The sequence below is a fragment of the Aethalodelphis obliquidens genome, unplaced genomic scaffold, assembly GCF_003676395.1.
Source record: "Aethalodelphis obliquidens isolate GAN/ISIS:26980383/991018 unplaced genomic scaffold, ASM367639v1 scaffold78, whole genome shotgun sequence".
NCBI classification, from domain to species: Eukaryota; Metazoa; Chordata; class Mammalia; order Artiodactyla; family Delphinidae; genus Aethalodelphis; species Aethalodelphis obliquidens.
Window position 1 is genome coordinate 1 of NW_020838022.1, and position 13,121 is coordinate 13,121.

A 13,121-nucleotide genomic window follows, 5' to 3' on the forward strand; every position below is an offset into this window, starting at 1 on the left:
TTGAAAACTTCCCTAATATGGGAAAGGAAATAGTTACTCAAGTCCAGGAAGCACAGAGAGTCCCATACAGGATAAATCCAAGGAGAAATACGCCAAGACACATATTAATCAAACTGTCAAAAATTAAATACAAAGAAAGCATATTAATAGCAGCAAGGGAAAAACAACAAATAACACACAAGGGAATCCCCATAAGGTTAACAGCTGATCTCTCAGCAGAAACCCTGCAAGCCAGAAAGGAGTGGCAGGACATACTGAAAGTGATGAAGGAGAAAAACCTGCAACCAAGATTACTCTACCCAGCAAGGATCTCATTCAGCTTTGATGGAGAAATTAAAACCTTTACAGACAAGCAAAAGCTGAGAGAGTTCAGCACCACCAAACCAGCTTTACAACAAATGCTAAAGGAACTACTCTAGACAAGACACACAAGAGAAGGAAAAGACCTACAATAACGAACCCAAAACAATTTAGAAAATGGGAATAGGAATATACATATCGATAATTACCTTAAATGTAAATGGACTAAATGCTCCCACCAAAAGACACAGATTGGCTGAATGGATACAAAAACAAGACCCTTATATATGATGTCTACAAGAGACCCACTTCAGACCTAGAGACACATACAGACTGAAAGTCAGGGGATGGAAAAAGATATTCCATGCAAATGGAAACCAAAAGAAAGCTGGAGTAGCAATTCTCATATCAGAAAAAATAGACTTTAAAATAAAAACTATTAGAAGAGACAAAGAAGGACACTACATAATGATCAAGGGATCGATCCAAGCAGAAGATATGACAATTGTAAATATTTATGCACCCAACATAGGAGCACCTCAATACATAAGGCAAATACTAACAGCCATAAAAGGGGAAATCGACAGTAACACATTTATAGTAGGGGACTTTAACATCCCGCTTTCACCCATGGACAGATCATCCAAAATGAAAATAAATAAGGAAACACAAGCTTTAAATGATACATTAAACAAGATGGACTTAATTGATATTTATAGGACATTCCATCCAAAACAACAGAATACACATTTTTCTCAAGTGCTCATGGAACATTCTCCAGGATAGATCATACCGTGGGTCACAAATCAAGCCTTGGTAAATATAAAAAAATTGAAATTGTATCAAGTATCTTTTCTGACCACAATGCCATGAGACTAGGTATCAATTACATGAAAAGATCTGTAAAAAATACAAACACATGGAGGCTAGACAATACACGACTTAATAACGAAGTGATCACTGAAGAAATCAAAGAGGAAATAAAATAATACCTAGAAACAAATGACAATGGAGACACAACGACCCAAAGCCTATGGGATGCAGCAAAAGCAGTTCTAAGGGGGAAGTTTATAGCAATACAAGCCCACCTTAAGAAGCAGGAAACATCTCGAATAAACAACCTAACTCTGCACCTCAAGCAATTAGAGAAAGAACCAAAAAACCCCAAAGCTAGCAGAAGGAAAGAAATCATAAAAATCAGTTCAGAAATAAATGAAAAAGAAATGAAGGAAACAATACCAAAGATCAATAAAACTAAAAGCTGGTTCTTTGAGTAGATAAACCATTAGCCAGACTCATCAAGAAAAAAAGGGAGAAGACTCAAATCAATAGATTTAGAAATGAAAAAGGAGAAGTAACAACTGACACTGCAGAAATAAAAAAGATCATGAGAGATTACTACAAGCAACTCTATGCCAATAAAATGGACAATCTGGAAGAAATGGACAAATTCTTAGAAATGCACAACCTGCCAAGACTGAATCAGGAAGAAATAGAAAATATGAACAGACCAATCACAAGCACTGAAATCGAAACTGTGATTAAAAATCTTCCAACAAACAAAAGCCCAGGACCAGCTGGCTTCACAGGCGAATTCTATCAAACATTTAGAGAAGAGCTAACACCTATCCTTCTCAAACTCTTCCAAAATACAGCAGAGGGAGGAACACTCCCAAATTCCTTCTACGAGGCCACCATCACCTTGATACCAAAACCAGACAAGGATGTCACAAAGAAAGAAAACTACAGGCCAATATCACTGATGAACATAGATGCAAAAATCCTCAACAAAATACTAGCAAACAGCATATTAAAAGAATCACACACCATGATCAAGTGGGGTTTATTGCAGGCATGCAAGGAGTCTTCAACATACGCAAATCTATCAATGTGATAAAACATATTAACAAATTGAAGGAGAAAAACCGTATGATCATCTCAATAGATGCAGAGAAAGCTTTCGACAAAATTCAACACCCATTTATGATAAAAACCCTGCAGAAAGTAGGCATAGAGGGAACTTTCCTCAACATAATAAAGGCCATATATGACAAACCCACAGCCAACATCGTCCTCAATGGTGAAAAACTGAAAGCATTTCCACTAAGATCAGGAACAAGACAAGGTTGCCCACTCTCACCACTCTTATTCAACATAGTTTTGGAAGTTTTAGCCACAGCAATCAGAGAAGAAAAGGAAATAAAAGGAATCCAAATCGGAAAAGAAGAAGTAAAGCTGTCACTGTTTGCAGAAGACATGATACTATACATAGAGAATCCTAAAGATGCTACCAGAAAACTACTAGAGCTAATCAATGAATTTGGTAAAGTAGCAGGATACAAAATTAATGCACAGAAATATCTGGCATTCCTATACACTAATGATGAAAAATCTGAAAGTGAAATCAAGAAAACACTCCCATTTACCATTGCAACAAAAAGTATAAAATATCTAGGAATAAACCTACCTAAGGAGACAAAAGACCTATATGCAGAAAATTATAAGACACTGATGAAAGAAATTAAAGATGGTACAAATAGATGGAGAGATATACCATGTTCTTGGATTGGAAGAATCAACATTGTGAAAATGACTGTACTACCCAAAGCAATCTATAGATTCAATGCAATCCCTAGCAGAGTACCACTGGCATTTTGCACAGAACTAGAACAAAAAAATTCACAATTTGTATGGAAACACTAAAGACCCTGAATAGCCAAAGCAATCTTGAGAAAGAAAAACGGAGCTGGAGGAATCAGGCTCCCTGACTTCAGACTATTATAGTACAAAGCTACAGTAATCAAGACAGTATGGTACTGGCACAAAAACAAAAAGGTAGATCAATGGAACAGCATAGAAAGCCCAGAGATAAACCCACGCACATATGGACAGCTTATCTTGATAAAGGTGGCAGGAATGTACAGTGGAGAAAGGACAGCCTCTTCAATAAGTGGTGCTGCGAAAACTGGACAGGTACATGTAAAAGTATGAGATTAGATCACTCCCTAACACCATACACAAAAATAAGCTCAAAATGGATTGAAGACCTAAATGTAAGGCCGGAAACTATCAAACTCTTAGAGGAAAACATAGGCAGAACACTCTATGACATAAATCACAGCAAGATCCTTTCTGACCCACCTCCTAGAGTAATGGAAATAAAAACAAAAATAAACAAATGGGACCTAATGAAACTTCAAAGCTTTTGCATAGCAAAGGAAACCATAAAGAAGACCAAAAGACAACCCTCAGAATGGGAGAAAATATTTGCAAATGAAGCAACTGACAAAGGATTAATCTCCAAAATTTACAAGCAGCTCATGCAGCTCAATAACAAAAAAACAACCCAATCCAAAAATGGGCAGAAGACCTAAATAGATATTTCTCCAAAGAAGAGATACAGACTGCCAACAAACACATGAAAGAATGCTCAACATCATTATTCATTAGAGAAATGCAAATCAAAACTACAATGAGATATCATCTCACACCAGTCAGAATGGCCATCATCAAAAAATCTAGAAACAATAAATGCTGGAGAGGGTGTGGAGAAAAGGGAACACTCTTGCACTGCTGGTGGGAATGTGAATTGGTTCAGCCACTATGGAGAACAGTATGGAGGTTCCTTAATAAACTGCAAATAGAACTACCATATGACCCAGCAATCCCACTACTGGGCATATACCCTGAGAAAACCAAAATTCAAAAAGAGTCATGTACCAAAATGTTCATTGCAGCTCTATTTACAATAGCCCGGAGATGGAAACAACCTAAGTGCCCATCATCGGATGAATGGATAAAGAAGGTGTGGCACATATATACAATGGAATATTACTCAGCCATAAAAAGAAATGATATTGAGATATTTGTAATGAGGTGGATGGACCTAGAGTCTGTCATACAGAGTGAAATAAGTCAGAAAGAAAAAGATAAATACCGTATGCTAACACATATATATGGAATTTAAGAAAAAAAATGTCATGAAGAACCGAGGGGTAAGACAGGAATAAAGACACAGGCCTACTGGAGAACGGACTTGAGCATATGGGGAGGGGGAAGGGTAAGCTGTGACAGGGCGAGAGAGAGGCATGGACATATATACACTAACAAACGTAAGGTAGATAGCTACTGGGAAGCAGCCGCATGGCACAGGGATATCGGCTCGGTGCTTTGTGACCGCCTGGAGGGGTGGGATAGGAAGGGTGGGAGGGAGGGAGACGCAAGAGGGAAGAGATATGGGAACATATGTATATGTATAACTGATTCACTTTGTTATAAAGCAGAAACTAACACACCATTGTAAAGCAATTATACCCCAATAAAGATGTTAAAAAAAAAAATACAGGAAGGTACAGAAGTATTATCAGAAAATATAGAGACTATGTTTCTTTTTTTTTGAGCAATAAAAAGTGGTATGTTTCAATGAAGTCAAAGCATCATATGAAATTAACACTCGCATAATTATTTACCCATAAAATAACAGTGCATGCTTCCTGGTATCCATCTCTCTCTCTCTTGCTCTCACTCTCACTTTTGTATTCTCCTGCTCTCCTTCTCTCCCTCTCTGTCTTTTAGTTGACAACAGGGTCATATAGTTTTGTTTTGCATTTATACTCATTTGATGGTGACAGAAACTGAAAATTTCAGTACAACCTAAAATCAATTCAGAATACTGTGCACATGCAAACACATGCACATATATTCAACACACACACCCCAACATTATTTATACATTTACTTAAATATTTTTGAAACATTTAGAATAAATCAAATAATATTAGTTAACACATCTCATAGAACAGAAAGTATAATTGGTCAATAGCAAAGAAGACGTGTTTATGAAAATCGTCTTTTGGGATCAATTTAATCATTCTCTATGAATGACAGATTAATGAGAATATGTTTCTAATGTTGGATGCTGAAGCTTTCTTAAGCAGGACTCAAAAGGCAAACCTGTGGTATCAGTGTTGTTAAATTTGATACGTCAAGATTAAATACAATATACGTGACAAAAACATCATAAGCAAAATAAAAAGAGATCAGAAGAAAATAATTCCAACACATATAAAAGGTGACAACATTTAGAATGCGTACATTTTATCTAAAAATCAATAAGGAAAATACAAATGTTAAATATAAAGAGCAGCAAAGGATTTGACTAGACATTTTAAGAAAGAGAAAATTGAAAAGATGGTTAATCTCACTGGCCATTTGCAAAGTGCAAACTAAAAGACGAACAAAGAAAGTAGTGAAATGCTATTTTCATCCATCAGACTGACAATTATTCAAAAGTTTAGTCATGTTGTCTTGACCAAAGTGAGGAGAATTGGGTTCTCTTTTAAAATGATGGTGTCAATTAGCATTGACACTTTGAGAGACAATTACACTATAAATATTGGATCCTACTACTTTCCACTACTATCTTTTCTATTTTTCAAATCCTAGTCTGCAGATGCATTATACACTAGTATGTGTGCATTATATATTAGATACAGATGTAGATGTAGCTATAGATATAGGTATAGATATAGATAGATAGTAGATGTTTATTATTACACTGAGATAGTGAAATATTTCAAACAATATAAATATCCATTGGCATGGGAATCGATAAATAAGCTCTGGTAGAACCACATTATGAAATATGCTGCAGCAGTTAAAATATAAATTAAAATAAAACAAGGTAGATATGTGATGAAATGGTACATTTTCCGTGACATTATCATTGACAAAAGCAAATTGCATAGTGATCCATGTAGCATGATGTAAACAAATATATACACACAACAATACTATATATTTCTATTAGTTCATGCATGTAAATGCACAGTACAATCATTATCAAGTTCATATACCTAACAAAACGAACATGTTTCTCAAAGAAGTTTACTTCAAGTAACAGGGTACATCTGCAAAAAGTATTTAAAGTAATATGGTGATAAAGGAGTACATTTTTCTGTGAAATTTGAATATTATATAATATTTTACAATTTACTTGTATAAATAAGAATTAATCTAAATTTATGGAACAAAGCAATTCAGGTACTTTCTTAGCTTCAATGTTTTTAGGCAGGGTATAAATTTTGCCTTTTCTAGAATGCATATAGTTGGACTCATACAGTATGTAGTCTTTTCAAATTGGTTTCTTTTACTAGTAATATACATTTAAGTTTTCTCTATGACTTTTCATGGCTTGATAGCACATTTCCTTTTAGTACTGAATAATATTCCACTGTCCAGGTGTACCACAGTTTATCCATCCACTTACTGAAGGACATCTTGGTGGCTTTCAGGCTCTAGCAGTTATGAATAAAGCTGCTATGAACATCGATGTGCAGGTTTTTGTGTGGACATAAGTTTGCAGCTCATTTTGGTAAATACAGAGGAGCATAACTGCTGGATTGTACGGTAAGAATATGTTCAGTTTTGTAAGAAGTGCTCCTCCAAAGTGGCTGTAGCATTTTGCATTTGCACCAACAATGAGAGTTCCTATTGTTCCTCATCCTTGCCAGCATTTGGTGTTATCAGTGTTTTGGATTTTGGACATTCTAATACATGTGGAGTAATATCTCACTGTTGTTTTAATTTGCATTTCCCTGATGGTATGTGATGTGAAGCATCATTTCATATACATATTTACCGTTTGAATATCTTCTTTGGTGAAGTGCCTTTTAAGGACTTTGGCTCGTTTTTTAATTGTTTTTTTGTTTTGTTTTCTTATGGTTGAAGTTTAAGTGTTCTTTATATATTTTGGATAACAGTCCTTTATCAGATGTGTCTTTGGCAAATATTTCCTCCCAGCCTATGGCTTGTCTTCTCATTCTCTTGATGTTGAATTTTGTAGAGCAGAAGTTTTTAATGAAGTCCAGCGTAAAAATTATTTCTTTCATAGATTGCACCTACGGTATAGTATTTTAAATGTCATTGCCATACCCAAGGTTATCTAGCTTTTCTCTTATGCTATCTCCTAGAAGTTCTATAATTTTGCATTTTACATTTAGGTCTATGATCCATCATGTGTTACCTGTTGTGAAATGTGTAAGATCTGTATCTAGATTAATTTTTTTGCATGTGGATATCCAGCTGTTCCAGCACTGGAACAAGACTATCTTTCCCTCATTGTATTATATTTGCTCCTTTGTCAAAGATCAGTTGACTATTTATGTGTGTCTATTTCTGGGCTCTCTATTCTGTTCCACTGATCTAGCTGTCTATTCTTTTCACCAATACCACACTGTCTTGATAATTGTAGCTCTACAGTAAATCTCGAAGTCAGGAAGTGTCAGTCCTCCAACTTTGTTCTTCTCCTTCACAACTGTGTTGGGCTATTCAGGGTATTTCTCTTCTCCATGTAAATTTGAGAATCAATTTGTCAATATCCACAAAACAACTTGCTAGGAATTTGAATAAGATTGCACTGAATCTATAGATCAAGTCGTTAAGGACTGATATCTTTATAATATCGCATTTCCAATAAATTGTTTTACTTCTAATCATGTATTAAATAATTTTCATAAGCATAGTGGATAATTAAGATGAAATTCTATTCTTTTTTCGATATTGTTTGATCAGAGACATGAAGTAGTTTTCTTTGTGTTTATTCAATGTGAAAAAAAGAATGTATCTATGCAGATCCAACATTTACCAACAAATAGTCTGGTATGTTTCTGTCCCTTCACCCCACTCTCTTTCCATGAGTAGTGATACCAGTTAATCTCAACAAAAATATTGCACTGTAAAGTTTATGGTCTCATAGGAAAGCAGCAAATCAGCAGAATAATGAATTTCAAATTACTGGAGTAAGAAAAAGAACACTTGCATGAAATTCACAGTAGAACCTGTCCTTACTTGACAAAATGGTTAGCTACCACAATCAGACTTAAAATTTACACCTGGCAAATCCTACACTTGGGTTTTGGTAGAATACCCTTGGCATATCTGTAGCTAGAGAACAGATGGATGTACATAGGAGTTGGCCCAATTTCCAGTGAATATTTTTCCACTATATCTCATTTGAATTGTGTTGAAATATTTACTTATTTGCACCATCCCTCTCTTTATCATGTTAAACCAAGGAAGCACATGCAACCCAAAGATCCTCAACACATAAGGAAACCAGGGTTCTTCCTTTTTCTATCCTACCCATTAGAAATTTACAGGTGGTTATTATCCCCCTTTGGAAGCAGTAGATAGTTATCACTCCCCTCAGTCTCTTGCTGTGTCCTGTGTGAATGATTATATCCCACTGTGTGAGGAATAAATAAAGATCCAAGGGGAATGGCATACTACGTTAGCCATCTTCAAAAACAATATCCATGGACATTGCTGTCCAGTCATGACAAAGTGTCTGAAACCTGATTTGTACTATACTGGGAACAACTGGAAAAATGAACAAAGTATAAAAAAACATCTGTTTGCAGACACTGAAAAACGTGCATATCATGACAGTCATACTGGAGAGAGGAGAAACAGGAAATGAAAGATGATCACCCAGTCTTTCGGCCCAGAGGCATCTTCTATACTGCTGTTCAGGAGTGGGGGACCCAAACATAACATAGAGGTTTTGTTGATTTGAGTTAGACATTAGAGTTAAAAGATGCTGATGTAGCTAAAATATGTAGACTAGAGTCTTGGAAAGAGGGATCTGTATAGACAAAGAGCTCCAGAAGTCTGCATTGCATCCCCAACAGTCTATTGCTGAACATAATGTTACACATACATAGGGTAAAACTTCACAAGATGAGGTGAAGTAACAGTGGGGAGCTGTGCAGTGAATTCTGAGAGCTCACACAGGACTAGAATCCATATGAGTTTTGATGAGCCAGAGTGGAGAGACTTTACTGGATGCCTGACACATTCAGTAGAGATCTCAGAAGAATCACACTTCCGTAGTAGAGATTAGGCTCAGAGTAAAGGCAACTATAGAAGTTGCCCTGAAAGGCTTAAAAACAATCCTCGTAGGGATCTTGCCCAGGTATTTACCCAACAGAAATGAAAACATCTATTCATAAAAAGACCTATTCACAGATTTTTATAGCAGTTTTTTTCAAAATCACTATATATTGGAAATATTAATAATTTCCATCAACAGATAAATGTTTTGATATGTTGATACAATTAAAACTATTAAGCACAGATTGAATTACCAATATACACATAAGCATGGATGAATCTCAGAAACATTACGCTGAGTTTAAGAAGCCAGACACAGGGGCTTCCCTGGTGGTCCAGTGGGTAGACTCCATGCTCCCAATGCAGGGGGCCCGGGTTCGATCTCTGGTTGGGGAACCAGATCCCACATGCATGCTGCAACTAAGAGTTCGCATGCCGCAACTAAAGATCCCACAGGCCACAACTACACACGCGGCAACGAAGATCCCACGTGCCGCAACTAAGACCCAGTGCACCCTGCCTAAATAAATAAATATTAAGAGATTGGTTCAAGGTGGTGGAGTAGAAGGATGTGCTCTCACTCTCTCTTGCAAGAACACCAGAATCACAGCAAACTGCTGAACAATCACTGACAGGAAGACACTGGAACTCACCAGAAAAGATACCCCACATCCAAAGAAAAAGGAGAAGCCACAATGAGATGGTAGGAGGGGCACAACCACAATAAAATCAAATCCTATAACTGGTGGGTGGGTGACTCACAAACTGGAGAACACTTATACTACAGAAGGCCACCCACTGGAGTGAAGGTTCTAAGCCCCAGGTCAGGCTTCCCAACCTGGGGGTCTGGCAACGGGAGGAGGAATTCCTAGAGAATCGGACTTTGAAGGCTAGCAGGATTTGACTGCAGGACTTCGACAGGACTGGGGGAAACAGAGACTCCACTCTTGGAGGGCACACACAGAGCAGTGTGCACATCAGGACCCAAGGGAAGGAGCAGTGACCCCAAAGGAGATTGAACCAGTCCTACCTGCTAGTGTTGGAGGGTCTCCTGCAGAGGCTGGGGGTGGCTGTATCTCACTGTGAGGACAAGGACACTGGCAGCAGAAGCTCTGGGAAGTACTCCTTGGCATGAGCCCACCCAGAGTCCACAATTAGCCCCACCAAAGAGCCTGGGTAGGCTCCAGTGTTGGGTTGCCTCGGGCCAAACAACCAACAGGGAGGTAACCCAGCCCCACCCATCAGCAGACAGGCAGATTAAAGTTTTACTGAGCTCTGCCCACCAAAGCAACAGCCAGTTCTACCCACCACCAGTCCCCCCCATGAGGAAACTTGTACAAGCCTCTTAGATAGCCTCATTCACCAGAGGGCAGACAGCAGAAGCAAGAAGAACTACAATCCTGCAGCTTGTGCAACAAAAACCACATTCACAGAAAGACAAGATAAAAAGGCAGAGAGCTATGTACCAGAGGAAGGAACAAGATAAAACCCCAGAAAAATAACTAAATGAATTGGAGATAGGCAATCGTCCAAAAAGAAATTCAGAATAATGATAGTGAAGATGATCCAAGACCTCGGGAAAAGAACGGAGGCGAAGGTTGAGAAGATGCAAGAAATGTTTAACAAAGATCTACAAGAATTAAAGAACAAACAGACAGATGAACAACACAGTAACTGAAATGAAAAATACACTAGAAGGAATCAATAGCAGATTAACTGAGGCAAAAGAATGGAAAACTGACCTGGAAGACAGAATGGTGGAATTCACTGCTGTGGAACAGAATAAAGAAAAAAGAATGAAAACAAAGGAAGACAGCCAAAGAGACCGCTGGACAACATTAAGTGCAACAACATTCACCTTATAGGGGTCCCAGAAGGAGAAGAGAGAGAGAAAGGACCCGAGAAAATATTTGAAGAGATTATAGTAAAAAACTTCCCTAACATGGGAAAGGAAATAGCCACCCAAGTCCAGGAAGTGCAGAGAGTCCCATACGGATAAACCCAAGGAGAAACACACCGAGACACATAGTAATCAAATTGGCAAAAATTAAAGACAAAGCAAAATTACTGAGAGCAGCTAGGGAAAAACGACAAATAACATACAGGGGAACTCCCATAAGGTTAACAGCTGATTTCTCAGCAGAAAATCTACAAGCCAGAAGGGAATGGCATGATATACCTAAAGTGAGGAAAGGGAAGAACCTACAACCAAGATTACTCTACCTGGCAAGGATCTCATTCAGATTCGATGGAGAAATCAAAAGCTTTACAGACAAGCAAAAGCTAAGAGAATTCAGCACCACCAAACCAGCTTTACAACAAATGCTAAAGGAACTTCTCTACGTGGGAAACACAAGAGAAGAAAAGGACCTACAAAAACAAACCCCAAACAATTAAGAAAATGGTAATAGGAACATACATATCAATAATTAGCTTAAATGTGAATGGATTAAATGCTCCAACCAAAAGACACAAGTTCGCTGAATGGATATAAAAACAAGAACCATATATATGCTGTCTACAAGAAACACACTTGAGACCTAGGGACACAGACACATACAGACTGAAAGTGAGGGGATGCAAATGGAAATCACAAGAAAGCTGGAGTAGCAATACCTGTATCAGATAAAATAGACTTTAAAATAAAGAATGTTACAAGAGACAAGGAGGACACTACATAATGATCAAGGGATCAATCCAAGAAGAAGGTATAACAGTTATAAATATATATGCACCCAACACAGGAGTACCTCAATACATAAGGCAACTGCTAACAGCTATAAAAGAGGAAATAGACTGTATAACAATAATAGTGGGGGACTTTAACACTTCACTTACACCAATGGACAGATCATCCAAACAGAAAATTAATAAGGAAACAGAAGCTTTAAATGACACAATAGACCAGATCGATTTAGTTGATATTTATAGGACATTCCACCCAAAAACAGCAGATTACACTTTCCTCTCAAGTACACATGGAACACTCTCCAGGACACCTCATATCTTGGGTCACAAATCAAGCCTCAGTAAATTTAAGAAAATTGAAATCATACCAAGCATCTTTTCTGACCACAATGCTATGAGATTAGAAATCAATTACAGGGGGCAAAATGTAAAAAACACAAACATATGGAGGCTAAACAATACGTTACTAAATAACCAAGAGATCACTGAAGAAATCAAACAGGAAATCAAAAAATACCTAGAGACGAATGATAATGAAAACACAATGATCCAAAACCTATGGGATGCAGCAACAGCAGTTCTAAGAGGTAAGTTTATAGCTATACAAGCCTACCTCAAGAAACAAGAAACATCTCAAATAAAAAATCTAACCTAACACCTAAAGGAACTACAGAGAGAAGAACAAACAAAACCCAAAGTTAGCAGAAGGAAAGAAATCATAAAGATCAGAGCAGAAATAAATGAAATAGAAACAAGGAAAACAATAGCAAAGATCAATAAAACTAAAAGCTGGTTCTTTGAGAAGATAAACAAAATTGATAAACCATTAGCCAGATTCATCAAAAAAGAGAGGGAGAGGACTCAAATCAATAAAATTAGAAATGAAAGAGAAGAAGTTACAACAGACACTGCAGGAATACAAAGCATCCTAAGAGACTACGACAAGCAACTCTATGCCAATAAAATGGACAACCTGGAAGAAATGGACACATTCTTAGAAAGGTATAACCTTCCAAGACTGAACGAGGAAGAAATAGAAAATATGAGCAGACCAGTCACAAGTAATGAAATTGAAACTGTGATTAAAAATCTTCCAACAGGGCTTCCCTGGTGGCGCAGTGGTTGAGAGTCCACCTGCTAATGCAGGGGACACAGGTTCGTGCCCGGGTCTGGGAAGATCCCACGTGCCGCAGAGCAGCTGGGCCCGTGAGCCATGGCCACTGAGCCTGTGCATCTGGAGC